At 38.4% G+C, this 23,376-nt stretch overlaps 1 protein-coding gene across 3 annotated transcripts in view; it reads left to right on the top strand.

The window, feature by feature from the left end:
• Positions 1-23,376, top strand: part of iqsec3a (IQ motif and Sec7 domain ArfGEF 3a) — a 118,677-nt gene that overhangs the window by 24,598 nt on the left and 70,703 nt on the right. The gene's annotated exons all lie outside the window — the stretch shown is intronic.

Genomic DNA, 23,376 nt, shown 5'->3' with positions numbered 1-23,376 from the left:
TTTTGGATCTTGTTGTGGTTGAGATTGAACTTGTTTCCTGAGTGAATTTAAGATACACTGGATACGATTTGTTATTTCCAGCGACTGTTAGTGCCATGTTTGTCAGGCTACTGCGATAAACACAATGAAACACAGCAATATGATCTATATCAGTAACATCCCATTTTCTGGACAATGGTCAAGTACTTGCGAAAACTGAACAACTGGGGAAATATTACATTGGATTTAGTAGGCAAAGCAGAATGATAATGCTGATGATATCTTTTTTTGACAGATTAGCCCATGGTAAATTACAAATAGGCTCTTTATTTTAAATCAAGTTTTCCATGTAATTTGAAAGCTCTGAAGTCAGTTTGATGGGGTAATTTACTCCCACTGTCCTGGGAAATATGAAAAAACACAGCAACTAATAATTAGCTGCTGTAATGACTGTACTTTTGTAGGACTATTTTGGCTAGGCAGTTTTGAGGACGCATAATAATCAATACTTAATGTTGTACAGGCAGTCTCTAAGATATATAATTAGACATGTAGGAACAAAAGAAATAATGAAAGGCTTTGACAAGGTATTATCTGGCCCCTTTCAAGCAAAATTGACAGTGCCTCCTGGTTATATTTTCCCCAAGTGCACTCTACCACCAGACTTTGAAAGAAAATTATGATATTCATCTAGCCAAGGAGCATCAATAGCAATTAAGCTATCCGCCCCAAAATGGTTTGTTTGTTGTTGACTGCACGTGTCACAGAATTGCTTTGCCGCATTGTCTGAGCTTGGCAGAAAATAGCAGATAAGCAAACGCCCATTGATAGCAAATCATAGCCCCTGCAGTGCTGGACACAGTAAGTGGCAAAAGGCTGCAGACCAACACAATCACACTCTAAATCCCTCTCAGGCCTGTGTAGTTGAGAAGCAGAGGAAGGAAGAGTTGTGAATATTATACAAGGTTTATTTGCTGTTTTGACAAAGCAGAAAAATGGGCTTCAGAAAGCCTGCCGACTTACTGAAACCCAGCATCTTGTACTGGATCTTTTGTTATAAAAGTCACTTCAGAGCCTTTATTATTTAATACATGCTGTGATTCTATTGGAAGGGATTAAAGGTTCACAGGAGTGACTCTCATGGGTTTAAAACTGGTGAGGGGTGGGGCAATTCAAAGAGCAAAATTGATCAAGTTCACCGGCTTGAACTTTACTTGATAGAGGGTGTTTGGGGCTGTTGTGTTTTGTGATTGTTTTGTGCTTTGGGGCCATTAGCAAAAGGTACAAGCGAAGTGCACAGCAGAAGGTCTTTGCTAACTTGTCAACCCCTCCATCCCTGCAAAACACCCCCTCCCCTCGTTGCCAGTATCTGAAGCAAACCACTTCAAAGCAGGACTCTCTGGGGCCCACACGGAAAGCAGCTTGTGGTTTTGTTTTGCCCTTTCTCGTTTCTTCTTGTTGTGTCTTATCTGTTTTTGAAAGCTGTATTCTGTTGTCGTTGATTTATATATGTCCGCATTGTTGTCAGTGATTGGTCGATCATTTACTCACACGGCATCATCGCATCACATAACTCCACATGGCACCCACGCCTCATTGCATCCATCGTCATTCATGCTCATGTCATTCGGGCTTGTTTCTTCACTGTGGTCACACTAAGTTCAAAAGAGCCATGTATGAATATTACCATGTAACTGAAGTCTTGAGTGTGTTTGTGAAACTGCCATAACACATACTCTGTGTACAGTAGGGTCTTTCCCATGTTGGAATCTGGTGCGCCTCCTTGTCGACACATGTATTGCATCTGTGTTCATGTGAAAAAAGGAAGTTCTTATCATGTTGCATGCTTCGGCTTGGCAGTGATCAGAACATAGCTCCCTGTCTGTGTGCGTGGGTGTGTGCTGATGTACATGTGTGGGTGGCTGCGTTTCACTTTGGTACACACATCATGGATTAATTAATATGCATGTAATGCAGAAAAATATACAACACTGTCCATCTAATCAACAAAGACATCCATAATAACAGACTGCCCTATCACTTGTAACGAACACTTTGATTTCTTACTCGTTTTTCTTTACACCGTGCTATTCAGAGTTACATATTTTTTTTCCTTGAGAACTGACTACATTCGTCGTGGCATAGATTCAACAAGATTCTGAAAATATTCCTCAGACAGTTCGCTCCATATTAACAGGATAACATTACAATGTAGCTCTAGAATTTCTGGCTGCACATCCATGATGTATATCTCTCATTCCACCGCATCCCAAAGGTGCTCTTCTGTTGCCGTAGCCCATCTGCTTCAAGATTGGGTGTGTTGTACATTTAGAGATGCTCTTCTGCATACCTTGGTTGTAATGAGAGTTTATTTGGGTTTCTGTTGCCTTCCCTTCAACTCAAAGGAGGATGACCTCTGACATCACCAGGGCATTTTTGCATAGAAAGCTTCCACTTTACTGGATATTTTCTCTTTTTCAGACAGTTCCAGACTTTAAAGATGATTGGGTGGGGAAATCCCCAGCGATCAGCAGTTTCTGAGATACCCGTCTGCTACCAAAAACCATGCAATGTTCAAAGTGACTTAAAAGACCTTTCTTCCCTGTTCTTGAGCAGGTTGTCTTGTCCAAGCCTACCTGCCCAAGTACACTGAGTTGCTGCTGTGTGATTAGTTGATTAGATATTTGACATCATAATAAACTGGCTAATGAGTATATGTTGTAACTGTATCAGGGAAGGCTGTAATTCAGAAATCATGAAACTTTTAGGAGATAATCCTTATATTTTTGACTTACCTCTGTCTTGATGATGATGATGCTCATTTTGAATTTAACGCCAGGAGCACCACTTATTCTTGTGTGTGCTGACATACATGTTTGTAGTAGTATTTCGCTATGGTACACATGGCATAGATTAGACATAATGCATAAAATGCAGGGAAACATACAACATTGGCAATCAGCAAAGAAATCCTTAAAAATAGGCTGCCATGTCACTTGTACTGAACACTTTGATTTCTTACTTGTTTTTTTCCCCCCATACTTATAATCCTTAAGGGTGAAGCATGCCATATATGCACTCACCAACCACTTCATTAGTTACACCTATTTCTACTGGGTTGGACCTTCAGAACTACCTTAATTCTTCATGGTGTCGATTACGTTTGTTTAACTATGGGCTACTTGAGCTTCAAGTTTCTTGGCTTTTTGATAAATTAATAACAATACAATTATGTCAAATAAGGTCAGCTTGAACTTATTGGCAATGAAGCAGTGGGTGTACAAGTTGACATTCTGTGGAGGATTATTCATGGTATGCATGACATGAGAGATAATCGAAAATCACAAATTACATTTAATCTAAAAATATTTGTGTCATGTCTGTCTGTCGTGATTTGACAGAGTTATGACTCTGACGAGGAGTGTGAAATCTGATGCAAACTGCAAATGGTGCAGACTATACTGAAACAAGAGCGAGTTGTCTTCAGCGATAAAAGGGTTTCACAGCAAAAAAGACCTCATTAACATATAAAAAAGACAACTCATTGCCTCGTTGTGCATTGCCTCCGCTTCGGGATGAAGCCTTCGTTCACTCACTAAACCTGACAAAGTGCAATCATTGATGTTTCATTAGCACCGCTCTTTCTACTCTGAGTAATTCAAGCCTCTGTGTCAGAGGGGTCAACTTAGAAAAGGGCAGCACCATGAGCCTCTATAAGAACTAACTGTACTGATTTGGAGCTTTGTTTGCTCTTGGTTTGTGCACGTCTTTACCTAAGGAGTTTTTTTCTGATTAGCCTGGCATTCACAATGCTGTGAATATAGCATAATTTAAATGAGCAGAAAGTGGAAAGTTGAGAACTGAAAAGGAAAGTGAAGATTTTACTGTCACGTATAATGAGGACTCTGAGGAGGCTGGAAATTCATTGTGACAGTGTGGTCACTCTTGCCATGCATTAAGGAGGCCCCAGAGGGTTTAGAGACGATAGGTGATCTGTATTCGGGGTCACAAAGTCAGATATATAATCAGTCATTGGAGGGGGTGATTGGAAGGGATGGCCACAGCCTTTCAATTAGTAGTGTGAGCCATCTTTTGCTGGAGTGTGCTAAACTTGCACTCGGGAGTACTGTTGATACTTTTACAGTCCCATAGGGTACCTTAAGTTTAACTTTCTGCTTTACAGCAGAACTGAGAACTGCTGTAGTCAACACACAGGGCCTCGGGAACCTAATAAATGGAAGGAAAACATGATTATTAGAATATTGCAGCACAGAGAAAGGCACAGCAGAAGATGGCACTTGGAAAGATCCCCAATGGACAAGCTGCAGGTAGAATTTGCTGTGTGTACAATGATTGAGTTTTATTTGAGTCTCTGAGCCTGTAACTACAAATGCGTACCAATCATGAAATCTCAGCTAGTCAGCAGCCTATAGTCAATTGGTTTGATCTGAATGGAAGCACAACAAAAAACAGTATGCACTTCCTCTTAAAAACCCCTCCCAGAGCATACATTTATATTCACACTTTGATGCCACAGTGTGAAGTTTACTCAAGTGTTTGGGATCATATCCAAAACCATTTGTTACAAATGTTACAGGGAATCTGCACTCTTACTTCTGAACTATTTTTTTCATTTTTTTGTTTATTTATTTTTTGCAGAAGGTGCTAACAGTAGTGCTGTTCTGTTCTGTTGTCAGCAGGTACATGGGTGGTGTTGCTACTACCAGTAGATCAGTGACAGTACACTAACTTTCTGGGCTCTGCTCTGCTTAATAAATTGCTAGACAATGTTGATTATAATCGTCACTTAGAACTTATAAAGGCATTTGTGCAATTTCTGGCAGACTGACAGCCGGATGCAGCAGGGATGTCCCAAACACAGAGCCACCATAGAAACCGTGCACAGAAAAGACCAAATATATAAAATATTAGAGACACTATTGAAGTACATTCAACATTTAGTCCTTGTTTGTTTTCTTTCATCCCTCATAAAAGACCAGATCAGTTGGAAAAGATAAATGAAACTCATATATCAAACCATGTTTCCCACAAAATGTCACATGTCAGTGTCAGTCAGTGTCACTCGTGCTGAGTTTGAAATATGAACTGCTTTTGCTTTGTTAGGTATACTCCATATTACTTTGTTCACCTTTTTTTTTTTGCTCACTTAGTCACAAATACAAAGCACCCATAAAGAAAAATTAAACATGTTCTGCCATAATAAGTTGTTCCATTATGTTGGATTAACAAAGAAGTGACACCATGAGTGCAGTGAGTCACCAGTTTGATGACCTTCCCCTTTCATGCTAGTGCAGATGACTTGAGTTAATTGATTCCCAGCTTGTTGTTAAAAATAAAGTCATTGTGTGGAGAATCTCAAGGGAGCTAATTTATCTGTTTAATGAGTGAGCTGTCACTTGTTATGTTATAATAAGCGTAGGCAGTTACTTTAATAGGGCAAACGAAATAATATTGGAGCAGGCCTATATTGCATGTTGTTGACCATTTTCTGCAGTCAAGCAGAGGAACGAAATCTCGCCTCTGTTAAAAGCCTGTTTCAAACATGTGTCTGATTTTCTTATTCTGTTGTGGTAAACTAAACTATCATTTGAGGAAATATGGTATAGCACTGTTTGGCACTATATTAGTTCTATGCTATTGCTCCCGTAACAATCCTTCAATAATCATTAAAAAGCCACACTATGATAGCAACAAACTGAATTAATACTTGGAAGATAGCTATATATTTCTTTTTTATCAGAGATGATAATGATTTGTTTTTCAAAGCATATTTTAATTATGCAGCCAGCTATAATACATTAGCAGAGCTTGCAGATGGTCAAATTTATCACCGAGCACTTTGGTAAATCTGACAGCGCCTGCTGTTTTGACAGTGTTTATCTTAGAAAGCTGGTAAATCCAAACAAGGGGGCTCTTGCTTTCTTAACAAGCTTAGAAAGCCAAATACTTTAAAAAGGCATGGAAAATGACTTTGATATGCCGCTGTCTGGCGTTGTAGACAAGGAGAATAATGTAAATACCCTGCAGATGTAAGTGTTGCAAGTGGTGAGGTTCTTTCAGTGACATTATAAGAGAATGACATACTCCTCAAAGAATCCCGAACTGAAGTCAAGGGGAGATTACCACAACTTTATAACTTCCAAGGAAGAAAGAGTTTTTAAAACCTTGTAAAATATTTCAAAATAACAGTTCAAGTAAATGCCCAAAAACATTCAAAGGTAACAGCAAATATTTTGTTTTTAATCAAACTAATTTCATTTATGCATTGCAGTTCACCACAATTAGCATAAAAATGCAATTTTCATTCTTGCAATATAAAGCCATTTTACTGTAGTTAAACCATTTAGGGCAAAAAATATGTCACTTTTTGTCTTTGTAAAAGAAATAGCACAGCTCAAGAGACACAATTTTCCTGTCATTGTTGTGTCATGCTGGAACCATAATGATGATGCTGATAGGTTTGTAAACACTCTTTTGGTCCCAGAGTTAAAAATAAACTGACCAGTCAGCCTTTGGCAGGTGACGGCGCACATTTTTGGCACGATACGTGATCGTGTTGGCAATTCGGCTGCCGAACAGACTGCTTTTCTCCACCACTTCACAGTGCTTACAGGAAGACTGACACATTGCTCACTATCTAAAGCCCCTTTAAATTAGTTATCCTGCAGTGCATCTTACAAGTGACATGCACAAACATACACACATGCATGCCAACATCTTAATGAGGTATCCAATGCTAATTAGCTTACACAATCTGCCATTTAATTTTCAGAGAGCAAATTAGTTAGCTTCTTCGTGAAGTTTCATCTTAATGAACACATGACAATTAAAAGAGTTTATTTAAGGAAGCTATTTGGGTTTGTTTTTTTGGTTGTTGCTGGGCAGTATCTCTATTCCGCCATCCAAAATTTAAATGTCTGATTTATTGATAAAATTAGACCCAATCCTTTTTTAAATCCCATAGCCTAATCAGGATTTACAGCCTTATCTTTTATGATGGGTTATAAAGAATGATTAAGTAGAGAAGAGGAAGGGTCACACGTTGCAAGCATATGACTTTACAGAAATATAAAAAAGAAGGACAACACATTTGGGCCATTGCCCATCCAATGCCCTTTATCGCCAGCACTAATAAAACAAATGCCACGAGTGGTTAAGATGAAGCTGACACCCCGAAAGATGGCACTGGGGAGAATTATGGTGTTTCAGCGGGAAATTAATTCACCTCAGATCATGGCATGAGTAAGACAGCTGTGTCATCTCAACAAGACATCTTTTTTTCTGTAATTAATCACTGGAATTAATAATAAACTACACTAATTTACCGGAGTCCTGCTGTCTGCCAAATGGAAAGGTGAGGCGGCATGAATAAGGACACAACAGGTTATGCTTTGCCACTTTGGGGAGAAACCCAAATAGAGTTTCTATCTGTTGAGAGAATCTGGCAGGAATACAGGGACCATGATGCATTGAGGTAGACAAGGGAACTCATTCAGTGATTGATCTGTTTTGTTGGAGGACATTCAGGGGCATGTTAAAAAGTATGCCTAGAGCCTCTTTTTTTTTGTCATTCAGGATTTGGCCTTGAGATGAGTGGGGGAAGTGGGGCACATGCTCTCATCAGCACACCTATTCAAGGCTGAACTCGTTAAAGTGTAAGACCGCAGATGCTTTTGTCCTCACACGCGGCGCTAGTCTCACCTGTGCACCTGCGAATGAAATTTCACACATGGTGTCCTTAATCATCAAATTTCCTTCACCCTCTTCACACCATAATTTAATATTTGTCCTCCCCTTCTTCTGCCTCTGTCTCTTTCTGTGTTGCCTGCCATGGCTGGGCTACCGCGTTGCCTTGGCTAGCGAAAGTGACCTTGTCGGCAGTCGTCATGGGAACAGAGGGCACAGCAGAAACATATAACCTAGCATTCAGATACCTCCTGAGTGTCTAAGCATTCACATGCATTGATCCTCCTTTTAAAAAAAAATCTTCCTCGTTGTAAGCCTTAGCTTTTTATTTTCCTGTCTTTCTGTTGCCATCTTCCCATTGGTGTAAAGGGCTTTGTCTCTTGGCCAATCAGAAGCACTCTGTCAGTGTCATTATCCTCTGGGGTCCATCCATTCAGCTGTTGGTTTTTGTTCCAGTTTATTCCTCTTTAAACACATCCTCTGGGACTTGCGCAGCCTAAATTCGCTTGAAAATTGAAATACAGCATTGTAAATGAATGAAAGGAGCTTTAAAGAGTGCGAGTGCTTGGAGTAATTTCTAATTAAAGTGATGCTCCGACTAATTTATTTTTACCCTAAGGCCTGCTTAATGCAAAACAGCTAAGACACCAGATCTCTTCTTGCTCAGCTGCATGATCAGAGATGTTGTGCACTTGTTTTGTCTCATTTAATATACACAAGCACACAGAAAGAGGACTCTTAGACTTTGCATGGTGCATTCGTGCACAGTGTCGTGTCAGCCTGTAGGTACTCATGGATTCTTCTGATCTGAGAGTTTCTCCTCCTCTTTTCTCTTGGTTTTGCTGCGTATCTCAGCATTGTGAGGCAAGTGGAAGGTTTTATTGCAGAGGTGATTTAATAAAACCACAACATTTTGATGAAGTTGCTGCAGGATCTTTCATGCACCCAGCGCCTGCGTGTGTTTGTGTGTGTGCCTGAGCTTTGAAATGTTTGCATCTCAGTGTGTATCAGCAATCTTTTAAGTTTCAGCCGTTGTGTAAATGTCAAGGCCGGGTCCTTAGATCTTCCCTGATGCATGCAAACTGCTGTGAAAGCCAGAATGCTGACAGTAATGCAGCGGATTGACACTTTTAAAGAGGCACTCTGAAATAAAAGACAGTAGATAATGAAAGTTAGTTTACAGGTCATTTGGAGTGCAGCTCCATCTTTTAAAACTGTTGAGTCAAGTTTAGTCAATTTACCACTCGAATGATGTCATAATGATGTCAGCTAACTGAAGATTTGCCTAGAGGAAAGGGTTTAGGTAAAAATGTGTTTAGTCTATTTTACTGTATACTGTATATATTTGGTAACAGTTACTTCTCGGATAAAGATGTCACATGAATATATGATCATCTTTTTGACTGCATTTCATTGTCATACTCTTTTTGTAGTTTTGGGTTCTTATAGTAAACCAGTTTCTAAATGGCCTATTTTTTTTAATTTTGTCTTGTTCCAAAAAGACACTGGACCTCATTTACTAATATGTGCATGGAAATGTTCTTACCCCACACAAAAATTTTTGCAAATGTAGCATTGGATTTATTAAATCTGCACACTGTTTCCTTAAGAAACTGAAACAACTGTGTCCAAAGAGCAAGACTAAAATAACAGAGTTTTTGAATATTGTTTCCCCTAAGACAGTCAGTGTGACTCAAGTAAAAAAAGACATGAAAACTATCAAAGCTGATATGAAAAAGACTAACAGACTACAAGGAAAAGAACCAGGAGCACATGATTTGTCAGCCTTAGATGAGAAACTCACCACAAAGAACAAGAAAAGAGTGTAAGTGATGAAATCCAGCCATGATGTGCCATTTTTGTAAAAATCTAAATGATATACAGAATTTAAGATGAGATAAGATGGAATTTAATTATTAATCATTTAATATAATTAGCATTTTGTGATTCATGGTGTTTTGGAAAACGGTACATATAAGAAATAATAATAATGACATTAGTAATAAATATTATCATTGTTATTATGTTAAAAATAATTGTGTACGCACTGTGAGTAAATGAGGCCCCTTTTTCTCCTAAACTCAGCAACTGAGAGAACCTCAAGCTGCTACAAATAAAACACATCCTAAGCAGGAAATCATAATGCTGTTTGATAAATGGATCATATTTCTGCTGCAGAGCCAGTGCTTCATTTTGCTGAAAATTCTTCTGTAATCAGTCACAAATGCAACATTCATTTTTGATTTTCTATAGAGGTGGAATGTGAAAAAATAAACAAAAAAAAAAAACCTAATACAGGGCTTTCCAACCCTTCCTGATTTGATCATATTTTACCACTCTCTGACACATGTTTGCAATGGCTCTGGTCATTTCTAGAAACTGGCTCACACTTCTCTGGAGGCACAGCAACTGCCATAATATCTACTAAAATATGCCGCAGGATGACTTGTTATGCAGGAACAACCATTCTGTGCTGGCAGAGTCACCGCAGGGAAATAATACAATAAATATACATTTTCCTTAATGTTTTCCATTTTTCTGAGAAAAAACGACACAGTCATTATGAGCTGAATTTCTATTTCGATTATGGTGCCTTTGGTTCTCAAACTGAATACAGATTATTGATTCACATGCACCTCAGATGGATGCGGTATTCTTGAACCCCATCCTATAACTTTCGATAATAAAGATTTTGAGTACAATGCCAGAGTTTTAAAATATATAGGCTTGTGAAACTTAGTAGCCCTCTTTTTCCCACTATCTTACAAATCCCCTTACACACACCTGCAAGCACACAGATCCACACGATGTGCTCTGGCAGCACTAATGCTTTCCTTTTGTTCCTTTCTCCTATTAGTGTTGATCATTTGAGCGGTCCCAGAATGTCCATAGCTCTATTTTACAGACAGGTCAACAGTCTGACGGTGCTGTGATAAAATGCACAGTGCGAGTAGGTGATTGTTTGTGCATGCAAGAGACATGCACACTGACTGGAAATAAAAGGGAGCACAATATCCAAGGATAATTATCTGATCTCTGCATGTAGCTGTCCCTCTAAATTGTCTGCAGCTCCCCAAATGGACAAAACATTTCCCCTCTGGACAGCAGGGGGTGCTGATGAGGAGCAGACGGTCTGCCAGTCAGAGACATCTGCCTGTCCACATGCTGGCTGCACATTTTGTCCTGACCTTTTAGTTTTTGGCCATCTGCCTATATTTTTTAACCACCACCTTCCCACATATAGCAATCCTTGCTCCATCTGTTAAACTGTAAAGTTCAGTGGCCATCACTTTTTAACTTATAGTTAATGTAAACTTCTTGCCTTACTGTGCAAAAAAGCAAAAACAAAAAACCAACAAACGAAAAAAAACCCTGCCAAATTTCCAAAAAGCAGACATCTGGCACTTTCATTTGCCCTGCCCATCTGCTCCAGAGGTAACTGAGAGGACAGAGTGTGGGCTGTTTATCTCTGTCAGCTCAAATTAACAATCTGCTTCTTCCTGCAGCACATGTCAGGTACTATGGCACTAAGATGTTCTAAGAATGTGAGCTTTGTTCTAACTTGGTAGTAGTAGTAGTAGTAGTAGTAGTAGTATGAGTAGTATCTTAAATCAGGTTCTTCATATGGAAATGAAGAACCTGATTTTACTAATTGGGTATATTAAATTGTTAGCTTAAGTAAAAACAAGAAGCTGTTGGAAATAGCATTAGTATTATTCTAATGTCACCATACCTTTCAATGTTGGTTTTGAATATTTCTGATTTTAATGTGTGAATTTGATGTGGGATTGATTTGAATCATGTGTCAGGTTGGTAAATATTTTTGACTGAGAACCGCCAGGTCGGAAATGGAAGGATGAGATTAGCGAAGGAAATTCAGAATAAAAGACAATCTAGTGACATATAGAAGTGATAATAGATAGCTAGTAAATATAGTTAGTTGGTAATAAGTTATGAGTAAAACTAATTCTAACTCAGTAATATTTTAGCAAATTCTTTCTTTAATTAGTGAGTAATTAAAACTACTGTAAGTTGGAAAGTAAGACACTTGATTGACATAGGATCTGGTGTTAAATATATTAGATGGTTACCCAGGCAACTATAGCCAGAATGTCTGTTAGCCACTACCAAAGGTTGTATTATGAGCAAAGTGATTTGTAAGCACAGAGCTCCAAAAATTCCATGGTCAGTGAGGTGGCCTGTTGTTAAATCTCCGACTCTTTATTGACTTCATACTTGGTATGACATTATTATGCTTGCTTATTTTCCTCAGTCAAAGGACAAGCCATGGCGGAGGTATTTTTTTAACTGCTGCCTGGTAGTGTCCTTTTGTCTGTCAACGAGACTACCCAGCTAATTTTCATGAAACGCATTGGGAAGGTGAAACATAAGCATAGGAAAAACCCATAATGACAAAAATAGGGCATAGGTATTAATGGAGGAATGTGCTCTCCGAACTCCTTCCTAATTAATTACTGTGAAATTTAAAGTTCCAAAAATGGCAGTTCCCCTAATGCCCACTCTGATCAATCCCCAAAGTTAAAATTCCCAACTTTACATCATTAAGTATTCATCATGATTTTTTCCCCTTTTGGATGTCCTGTAAGACTCACCTACTCTAATTAAATTCACTGAACGAGACCTCTTTGCCATGCTGGTGACTTTCAGAACATTTAAATTAAATAACCTGACAAATAATATGACCTGCTGTGAAGTATAGCCTGTCTTGGAAGTTAGTGCTCCAGTTTCAGTAAATGAGGTTTTACCATTTGTTAGTCTGTTATTTATTGCTAGTCTGCATGTATGTGTGTCTTTGCATTGTACCACTACAGTTTATTGATCCATAAACTCCACCAATCCATCCAATTCAAGATTGCATAGGGTTGTCATAGGGTTGTCAAAGGGCAAGAGGCAGGGTTCACCCTGGGACCCTGGGTACACACACACACACACACACACACACACACACACACACACACACACACACACAGAATCATTCATACACACCAGTTAGAATTACCAGTTAACCCGATATGCATGTCCCTGTCAAAGTGCTTGGAGAGAATCCACAAAAACACTGAGAGAACATCTAAACTAAACACAGTTGCTGATGCAGCTTGCTATCAGACTTGCTAGCATTAGGGAACTTTGGACACTACCCTGTCTTGCATATATGTTCACTTATTACACAGAAGAAAACAATATTTTCGCAGTCAAAGCGCTAATTCATATTCAATTTACTTTTTTTTAAATGAGTACTGTATATCAAACTTTTTTATACTGTCTAAAATATAATACTGTCCATCACCTGATGGCTAACCAAGCCCAATAGGACTCCTCCTTCAGCTTGATACCTCCCTTCTGGAATTACTACCATGTCGGGCACCAACCACCTTGCGGCCACAGCTCCTTGCAGCAGCCTCAGCTATAGTGGTGCAGGACATCCATTCTGACTCAATGCCTCCATCAGAATGCTGTTGAAGACCTCCTGAACCAGGGCCTCTGCCATGCGTCCCCAGTTCACCCTCACTATACGTTTGGGTGTGCCAGGTCTGTTTGGCATCCTCCCTCGCCACCTGATCCAACTCATGGTGATCAGTTGATAGCTCATCGCCTTTCAAGAACATACAGCTGCAGATGTCCAAGCTGTTTGTTGAGGTCAGTATCTCTTAACCTCACGCACTAACTCAGGTTCCCTCCCCAGTGTCCCCAGAGTTGACATTCAGTTGTCCCGCTCATCAGCCTATAAAGCCCTGACTGCCGCAGAACTCACAATAATGTCATGAAAGCATTTTTAAAAAAGGACCATGCAAACATGGCCAATAACGTTTCATTCTAAATGTCTTCTCTATACATGTAAAATTAATTCATTCTTTCATTTTAATTACAAGGTGTCTATATACCTTTGAAATGATCTGCAGAATGATTTAGACACAAAACAAATTTCAGACAGTGTGGTACCTCTAGATTAAGTTTGTGGGATATGATCTTTCAAGAAATGCAGACCAAACTGTTGTTGTTTGTATTTATTTAATAATAATAATAATGGTGATTGATATATGCATTTTTTTTCTTTTTTCTTTTTTTTTTCTGCCCGTTCTGTTGGTTTTTGTCTTTTGCCCTTCTCCCCCGTCCCTCTTCTCAGCTGTTTCTCTTTCCCTCTTTCTTTCTCCCCTTCTTTCCCCCAGTCAAGTCTGTCCCGTATTCAGTAAGTGAAAATAAAATAAACAATAAAAGGTGAATCAAATGGACCATTACGGCAAGGCTGGGATGGTCAATTTGGTAAAGTAAATCCGTTGGGCATCTTTCTTTGCCTTTAGACAACAATTCTGATGGCAAAAGAGCCAAACGGGACAGGCAAGAAAAAAATAAAAATAAATAAATAATGCATTTTATTTGAGGGCGCCTTTCAGAAACCCAAGGTCACCTTACAAAGAACAAAATTAATAAAAGGAACAGTAGTCATAAAATACATAAAATAAGTTAAAATTGCAAAACAGAGCTTGACAACAGATAAAATCAGCACTGAAGCGAATAAACCAGTTTAAACAGCTGTGTTTTGAGCTGTGTCTTAAATACGCAAAGGGAGTCAATATTCAGAGCCGGGGAGCAGAGCGACTGAAAGCTCTGTTCCCCATAGTAATAAGGTGTGAGGACGGAACAGTAAGATGAATAGCAGATGAAGATCCGAGAGGGCGGGAATTTAAACAGCAGAATTTACTGGAGTCAACACCAAGTACTACTGGAATTCCTTTGAGGACAACAGCATAGTACAAGTCTAATAGCAGAAGATAGAAAAGATCAGCAAAAAAAAAACTATTTCCCCAAGCTAAAGTGCAAATCAAACGAGAGGTAAAACGGGTTGGTCTAAAGTATGATTGCTGAATACACTGAAGATTAGGAATATATTAGAAAACCAAAATATTTACCACTCATTTGACGTTTTTCTGTCCAACAGTTGCTTTTCTAGACTTGCAAGATATTGATGTAATGTGGGGAGAGCTGGTCTAGAGGGTCAAAGAAAGTTAAAAAAATATATATATTTAGAAGCCAATTTGATTTTTAATGGCTGTGCATGGAAACAGAAAGTGCATATAGTACTTATTGATAAAAACAGACATTTAAAAACATCATCTACTGCTATGTCTGAATGTGTGGTATTGCCACCTTTGGTTTAGAGACACGTGTTTTTAAAAAAGATGATCTAAATTAAATGTAATTATTGCAAGTTTATTAAAAGTCAACTTCCAATATAGACAGTTGCTTTATTTTCAACTATAATCCAACCTAGATTTGAAACACACATCAACAGGCCACTAAACTGGTTTTAAATTTGGCTCTGACTTTTCACGACAAAACTTGTTGTACAGTTTTTAATAAAATAAACAGTACCATGACTACTATTATTAAAAATGTAATCAAACAAAAATGTTGGTTATTTAAATGTAAAAACAGCTGTTGCTAAAGAATGGCTAGATTTGATATTAAGAGATGACACAGATATTCAAAAGCAGCCACAATGTAAATAAATGCACAAGTTAATAAATAAATACATCTAATAAAAAATACATCTAAGAGTCACCTGCTTGTAAATTTTTGCGCCCTGTTGATTTTGCCACTTAACAGTTTGTGTAGATAGAAAAAAACCTGGCATGTTTTTTTTTTCAGATCTTCTAGCCTGCTTCACTTTATCTTATAGGTTCTATTTAAGTGGTTTCTTGATTCAAAAGGTCCGGTTGACTGTAGCTAGTGAGGGGTGGGAGAGAGACAGGGTCACGCAGCTTTTTTTCCTTAATAAATTAAATTTGTATTTTAACATTTATTTAATTTTAAAATCTGCTTGGTGATCTAATATGTCTGTGTGTTACAAGCATGCAAAGGGGGGCAAATACTTTTTCAGAGGACTGTCTAAAGTGTTAATAGCTACCGCTTTCTCTCTGTTTTGGCTAGCTGTGCTGATATAGTATATTTCTTATACTCATCTGACTTATGTAATGCTATCCCATGCTACTATTGTGTTTGCTTTTCTTGTGGCTTTGTAAGCCTGACATTAGATTTTATAGAATTGGTTTTCTTTTTTCATTTCAGCCAGTGAGTCCTCTATTAAAAAAAAATCTATACTTTAAAACACAGGCAGCTCATGACAGTTTTCAAACTGCTACTAAGCCTCTGACACCTAAATCTTAAAGCCCAGCACTTACCCATCCTTGATTGTGTCTCGGCGTATGTGGCACCTTGAACATCTGGGTTTGTTGGGTTCTTCCAAATAACCACATGATCAGAAGAGTCAGGTGGTAAAAGAGAAAAATGGCAAAATGTGTTATATTTGGCTTTCGCTCCTAAACAATGTAGTGATCTAACAGAGTGGAGGTTGTTCACCACGATGCTCTGTAAAATGACTTTAGGTACCCCACGTGTGGGTGACTCTGTCACGTTCAGCATACATCACCGGGTAGAGTCCTTGTCCTTGACAGCTAGCCGACAGCCTCATGACGGTAGATCAACAAGAAAAAGAGAGGAGAAGAGGAGGTGGTAGAGGAAGAGGAGAGGACACGGAAAACTGCTGACAAGGCTACCTCGCTCTGCTGTCACCTCGCTCCGTGTAATGAGAGACGGGGATGACGAGGAAAGTGAGTGGGAGTGAAGGGCCGTGGTTTAGTTTTGAGAATGAGCTGGAAGGAATAGTGAGATTTAATGATGTAGGTACTTGTTTCCAGAGAGATAATATCTTATTTGAATGGGCTTTGCTTTTCCATTTCACTTGTCTGTGATCAGTATAGAAAATATTGAGCAGCTGGGTAAGATAAGACTTTATGTGAAAGATGTATGAGCTTAAAATTGGCTTTTGTCGTTCCCCATTAATTTATAATATGTGAACCACCTTCAGACCATTCATTGCTGATGAAAGGAAATGAAAGAAGGCAACATTTAGTCATGCTTTTGTGCACAATTCAGCTGTTACCATGACTTCAGTGATGCTCTTTATTTATTTATTTGATTTATTTTTGGTGGCAAGGGGGAAGGGTGGGGGTTGAGTCATCTTTGCAGTGTTCATGTCAGACTGTCATACCCTGTCAGTTCTAGCTTTGCTTGGAAGAGGTGATGGGTGGTCATCATGCGTTACTTCAGACCAGTGGTGCCAGTCTACACAGATTTTCCCTTTTTATCAAGATATGGTTTAATAGACCTCAAATAAAAGGACAAATACAAAGCTGAAAAAAGTGCTACTGACTCATAGGTGGCGCTAATGTGGCTTGAGTCTTTAATGTTCCAGGCATTGTTAGTATGTGGAGAGTCTGCAGCAGATCAGACCTTTCCTTTTCATTGAACTCTTTCAGCCCACCTGGTCATAAAACGCATCATTAGTTTGTTTCTCTAGGAGCCTGCTAAGCCCATTTTGACATAGACCTGCTTTGACATTACCAATCAGTCTGGCCACTCAGTAACAGCCCACATCATCTCCAAAGAAGACCAGCTGGAGAAAAGAATAATTGTGAAAGCCCACACTGACATAGAGTGACTCCCATTCTGGTTTTTAAAAGAATCTTCACATTTCACTGAGATGTAATTGAATTTTGCCCAGTTCTTATCATCCTGGTGAGGGGATAGCATCTTGCCACTTTCTGTGGAGTCAATGGAAACATAAGATTGGCCACAGCTGGAGTTTCCTTTTTTTCCACCCTGGAATAACCAGAGTGAAACATTTTTTTTCACCATTCCTTTAAAAGCAATTTCACCGATGAGGAGATACTGAAGTATGAGTGTGTGAGAAAAGTGACAGATAATGGAGAACGTGGCATGGAGCGAATGGTGTGCCTGATGCTAGACCATGCCTCTCCTGCCTCGGCTCCATTGTTGCAATAAATGACCTCTTCACTCAATTTTTTTTCCTTTTCGGAACACCAAGTGCTGGTGACAAATAAACCCAGTAAGAAGGAAATTAAATAACTTGACACTGAAACTCTGTGAATATAATCTTCTCTAGAAAAACTGATGTTAGTTGTTCACTGAAACAGTTTAAAATGACCTCAGTTGAAGGCAGCAGTGTGACCTTGAACATTGCGGTAAGAGCAAGTGTACAGTTCAGAAAGTGCTTTGACATTATGGGGTATAATATGATACTATAATAATATCGTATAATACTCATGTTACTTTTCTGTCTTTTATGTTAAGCACTTGGTATACCGCTGGTTTTTAAATGTGCTCTATAAATAAAGATTGTATTGTATTGTATACATAGTGTGTGTGATACAATGAACAAGGTGCATGTTTGTGTCATGTGTATATCCATGTGTATATATTTGGCTTTATCAACTATTTGGTTGTACTGACTTGAGTCTGTGTATAGGTATGCCCACTTTTGTGTTTTATTAGACATAGACTTGTGCCTTTATCTCTTTATCTCTGCATACAACAAGCAGATCATCCTGTATGTACAGGACAGCTTTCACCTTGTGTGTGTTGGGTAGTCCACCAATGTGTTGACAATTCTCTTTAACATTCTGTATTTGCCTTTTCTACACTTATGGTAAATTAAAGTAAGTCCACTTTCAAGTCCAAGGTTTTACATACTGTATAAGTACAGAACAAAAAGACCAGGTTCTAAAATGATCCAAACCTCAGTTGAACAACGGGGTTTGGGACGTACGCTCCTGGGAAATTTTTAACTGTCTTGAGTGTTTTCCAGTTGTGAAAAATCTTTCACACTGTAGAATGATGGAAACTTCAAATTGTTTGGAAATAGACCTTTAATCATCCCCAGACTGATGGGTAGCAACAGCTGCTTCTTTAAGAGAATTGCTCTTGTCTTTCCTCCTTGGCATTGTGTTAACACACCTGAGTGCTCCAGACCAGCAACCTGTAAAATGGGATGTTAAACTTTAGAATTAAGAGAAGGTGTACTTTCTTTAAACCATGACTGCATATTTAGCATTGAAGCAAAAGTGTTTAATTTGGAACTGTATGACTTTTATTATTACTGAAAAATATCACAGCCAGCTGCTACCAAAATAAATGCCTTAAATCCAACAGATGTAATCCCCCGTTGGCTGACTTTGAGCAGCATCATTAGCATAATGATAAATCTACTAACAAAAAAGCAGATTGCTTAAAGCTCCAACTTTACTGTTTTAGCTTCTTCTCACTGCTCTCATCTGTCATTTTGCAGGTCTTATACCCTCAGTAGATGCTACCTGTCCAGCATCAACTGAACGTCTGTCAAACTTAGTGGCTAGCTATGAATAGTTGCACTTCCCTTAACTGATGTTGGAGAGCAACACAAAGCTAAAAAGTGATTGAATATTAGACTTGGATGGGTGATAGCAAGCAATCATCAGTGAGTTTCATAAGACTGTGTTGTGTCAACAGTTACTGCTAATACAATAAAACAAAATAAAAATATTGCCAGACCAACTAAGCTAAAAAGATCTCCAACTCCTCCCTCTTGGTCCTCGGTCAAGCCACTGAGCCTCAAGTTGCTCCATTGGTATTGGTGTGAGTCTAATTAGATCTATGCGCAGCAGATGCTTTGTAGTAATTGCTGGACTATGGTGGCCAACATTACACAATGCTACTTCTATAGAAAATGTTCATTTTAGAATTATTTAAAATCAATGTATTTGAAAAGAGTAAACGTGCTGAATGCATGCATGCATTTTCTCTTTTTACTGTGATATCTGTCATGTAGCATATTTTTCTGATGAATTATTCTGATATTTTTTAAGGGGAAAAATGATTGGGAGCTGCAAATTTTAATGTCAGTTCCTGGCTTGGGCCTTTCATCTACAGCATTTTCACCCAGTATACCTTCATCTCTGTCTCCATTGGTCCATATTCTACAGTATATCAGTGCAGTTGAGCCTCCATTTCAGTACCTCAGTCTGCCTTTCATCCTTTTTGTCTAAATTATTCTGGAAATTTGTGTATTTTCATCCCCCGTACTCTTCTGTTCTCTGTTAGGCTGTAATCTCTTAGACAATCAGTTTCAGCACTGTATTGATAATCCTCTCAGAACTCATCTTTATTCTTCATACAACAAAGTTATTTTTAACCATTGGGGAAATTTCTCACTCACTCACTATTTTTCTCTGTATTAATATTTCGATTGAGCAGTTTCATTTTCATTCCTCATGACACGTGCATGAGCCTCTCAGTAACATTGGTGACTCAGTCTAAATAATGCCTGATAAGGCTTCATCCTCTGACTCTCCTATTCTGCTATAACGTATAGTTAACACATGCTGTCGAAAAACTAAAAACACTTCCAGATTATCAAAAAAAAAAAGAAAAAGAAAAAAGATAGCGCCCAAATTACCAATACACTTTAGCGAATTCTGATATATTGGATGGCCCTAAAACTACCTCCAGAATCACGTAATATTCAAGAAACACAGCTCTAATACATACAGCTTTGCAGAATACACTAAATAATAAATAATAAAGTATTGCCTCAGGTTGCACACACATGTTCCCACTGCTTGAGGAAGATTGTACATTCACATTCAACTCCATAACCTGCTCTAAATCCTGGCCAATTTTTTCCTCATCATTGTGTCCTTGACCAAGGCACTGGCTGATATCAGGAGCTAGTTCTGCAGCTGCCCACCATTTCTAATATTTAGAACAGGTTAAATTAATATCATGAATTTCTCTAAGGAGGAAAGCCATCCTTGTCCTACACAATGTAATGGAAACAAATGGACTACTCTAAATGTAACTTAGATTTAGTTAACCTTTAAACATCCACCAAGGTTAGAAGTAATGTTAGTAATTCATATTCTTGAACCAATGAACTGTTTTGCTGAAATGCACTTGATTTGATAGGTACCATCTTTTACTTCCTGATTATTTGAGTGAGGCTATATTTTTCTCAAGATAAAAAAAACAAAATAGACAATAAGGCATCTGTAGCATTATGATAATGCTAAACTAGCAAACAACAGAGTGGCAGACAGTTGGGAGTAGTCCACTAAAGCAGCGGTCCCCAACCTTTTTTGGGCCACGGACCGGTTTAATGTCAGACAGTATTTTCACGGACCGGCCTTTAAGGTGTCGCGGATATAAAACAACAAAATAAAATGATACCACCATGACAAAAACTGCGATATTTTGTAAATATAATAATAAACATGAATTCATTGTGTAATTGTGTAACTTTATTAGCAGCGACCTCCTGAAAATGGGCCAACAACATTGAAAGTAACATCCTCCTTTCTGCCCCTTAATCCTCTCTGGTCGCTATGGTAACGCGTAAATATTTCTTTCAAAATAAGACACACAAATACAACATGGGAAAAGACCGAGTTAACGATAAAAACCCTGAAAACCATCAATTTCACACCCAAGCCTCAACTCTCGCGGCCCAGTGCCAAGCGACACACGGACCGGTAACAGTTGTGACTGCTGCACTAATTTAGGATAAATACAGTCATGTTACAAGGAATGTATACACCTTGGGCATGGTGGTGGAGGGATGATTTGGGCTTCTTTTGCAGTCACGGGACATGGAAAACATGCAGTCACTGAATCAGCCATCAAATCCTGTATACAAAATAATTTTAGACTCAAAACTAGGGCTGTCTGTTTGACGGCTAAAGCTTGGCCCAAATTAGGTCATGCAACAGGAAAATGATCCCAAGCACAGCAGCTAATCTACAACAGAAAAGAAAAAGAAAATCAATTTGTGGCAACAGCCACAAATTGGACCATAAGAGAGCTGTGTATAAAGATTATCCACAAATCTTGATGAGCTGTAGCAACGTTGTAAAGAAGAGTGGGACAAAATTCCTCCACTTGAAGTCTGAGACTGATAAAGTCATTATTTCAACTTACTTTAAGTTGTTGCTGTAAAAAGTGGACTGTACTTAATTTCCCAAATTACTTCTGCATTGCGGCGTAACTTAAAATAAATATTGATAGTTTAATACATAATACATTAGAACTGAAAGAGGGTGAAGTTTCTTTTTAATACGACTGTAGATTTAAGCTGTACTAGTAAATACTAGAAGTATTGCTGGAGTGATATAGTTGGGCCTATTGGTAATTGTGGGTGTCTGTCTGCTGAGATTATGTTTCCAGTAGCTGGACTACACATGTAATCAGTAAGTCACTCACGTCAATATTTTGTATAAAACCACTTAGACTGAAGTCTGTTCTGAGCAGTTTCAGGTAACCTAGACTTTTTTTTTAGTGAAGAACCAAATGCATCTGACTTTTCTCCTCTTGACTATTGATTGATTGACTATAAATTATTAGCACAAAAAGCTGTTTGCTAAAGAAATTCTGATTTGCACCCTTGAAAGCCTAACCTTTAATTCTCCAAATAACACTTCGAGCTCAGCCAGAAAATCAAAACATACATGAATACTTTAATCAGGGTAGTCTTAAATTTATATTTATATTATATTTGCCAGTATAGTATCTCTCTGTTCACTTGCCCACATGACATAAAGTAGCTCCCAGGAGATTCAGGATCATGGTGAGTGATGTGGGTGGCTCGCCTTCTTTGATTTAATAAGTACATGAGTAATAAAATACTCAGTAAAAAAAATGTGTGGTTCATAACAGTTCAGGGTTCATTCTTTCTTCAAAAGTTGAATATTTGCTTGCTGTAAAGGGAATCTCAGTGGTGACAAATATTGTTACTCACCAATGACTGTGCACCATGTGAAAAGAGGATGGACTTTTTACGTGGTGTTTTTGTGGTATTCATTTAGACCGGGTTGGGGGGGATAATTGAATCATGATCTATACATCATTTCATGTTCCTTCATTCCATCCCTTTTCACTCTGATGCATTTTCCACAAATATGCTCACACAGCTGTGAATAATTGCAGAAAATGTACATCTGTCTTCAAACTGCAGTACAGCACTGACTCACAGCTAAAACTTACAGTTAACTTACCTTGACATTTCACATCAGTGGCTTTTTCAGCTCTTTTGTTCCAGTTTCACATCAGCATACAGACAACATGTAACTGAGTTTGTCAAACTCAGGTTGACACCCAGCGCTTTGATCATAACCATGTGATGAATTACAATGAAACAAGTACCATGCTTGCTGAATAATCACATTTCTTTATTGTCAGTAGAGTTGCAAGGTAGTAGAAAGAGGCCAGCATATTACAACTACTACAGTTATCATATTAGTTCATAAGCACCTTTGTCTAATAATTTGAAAGGTGAAACATTTCAGATTCACTTGGACAACAGGCAGTGTGAGACATGTGATTTAGTCCCATTCTCTTAAGCACAAGAGCTTGCATGTCTATGAAGTTTAGTTTAATATATATTTTCAACAGTTCTCAGACTTTTTTTCCATATTAACACCAAACAAGCATTTTCCAAGTTTCTCTTGTTACTGTAAATATCGTGAATATGCTATTGTGTGATCCTTGAAGTGTTCAGTTTCAAGTGTTCTGTGTTGCTAAAGAGAGCCAAGTTCAAATACAAATTCCTGCATGGGGAATCTGCCTTAGGATGTTTTCTAATATGTGACAAAGGAAAAGAGCCAAAAACAGGAAAAACACTCTTATTTCCCTCTGACAGGCCACATAATAGGCAATTAGTTTGTGAAATCGTCTGAGTGGGGGGGACGGGCTCAATTGTTTGTTCCTCTTGCAACGAGGCGAAGCAGCCGCTGAATCTTTCTCCGGGCATTGTAGTTCTTGACCGCACCCCCTTTTCTCTGT

The sequence above is a fragment of the Maylandia zebra genome, linkage group LG17 (assembly GCF_041146795.1).
Source record: "Maylandia zebra isolate NMK-2024a linkage group LG17, Mzebra_GT3a, whole genome shotgun sequence".
NCBI lineage: Eukaryota > Metazoa > Chordata > Actinopteri > Cichliformes > Cichlidae > Maylandia > Maylandia zebra.
Note: the sequence above shows the minus strand (reverse complement) of the source record. Positions and strands in the feature narration are given on the sequence as shown.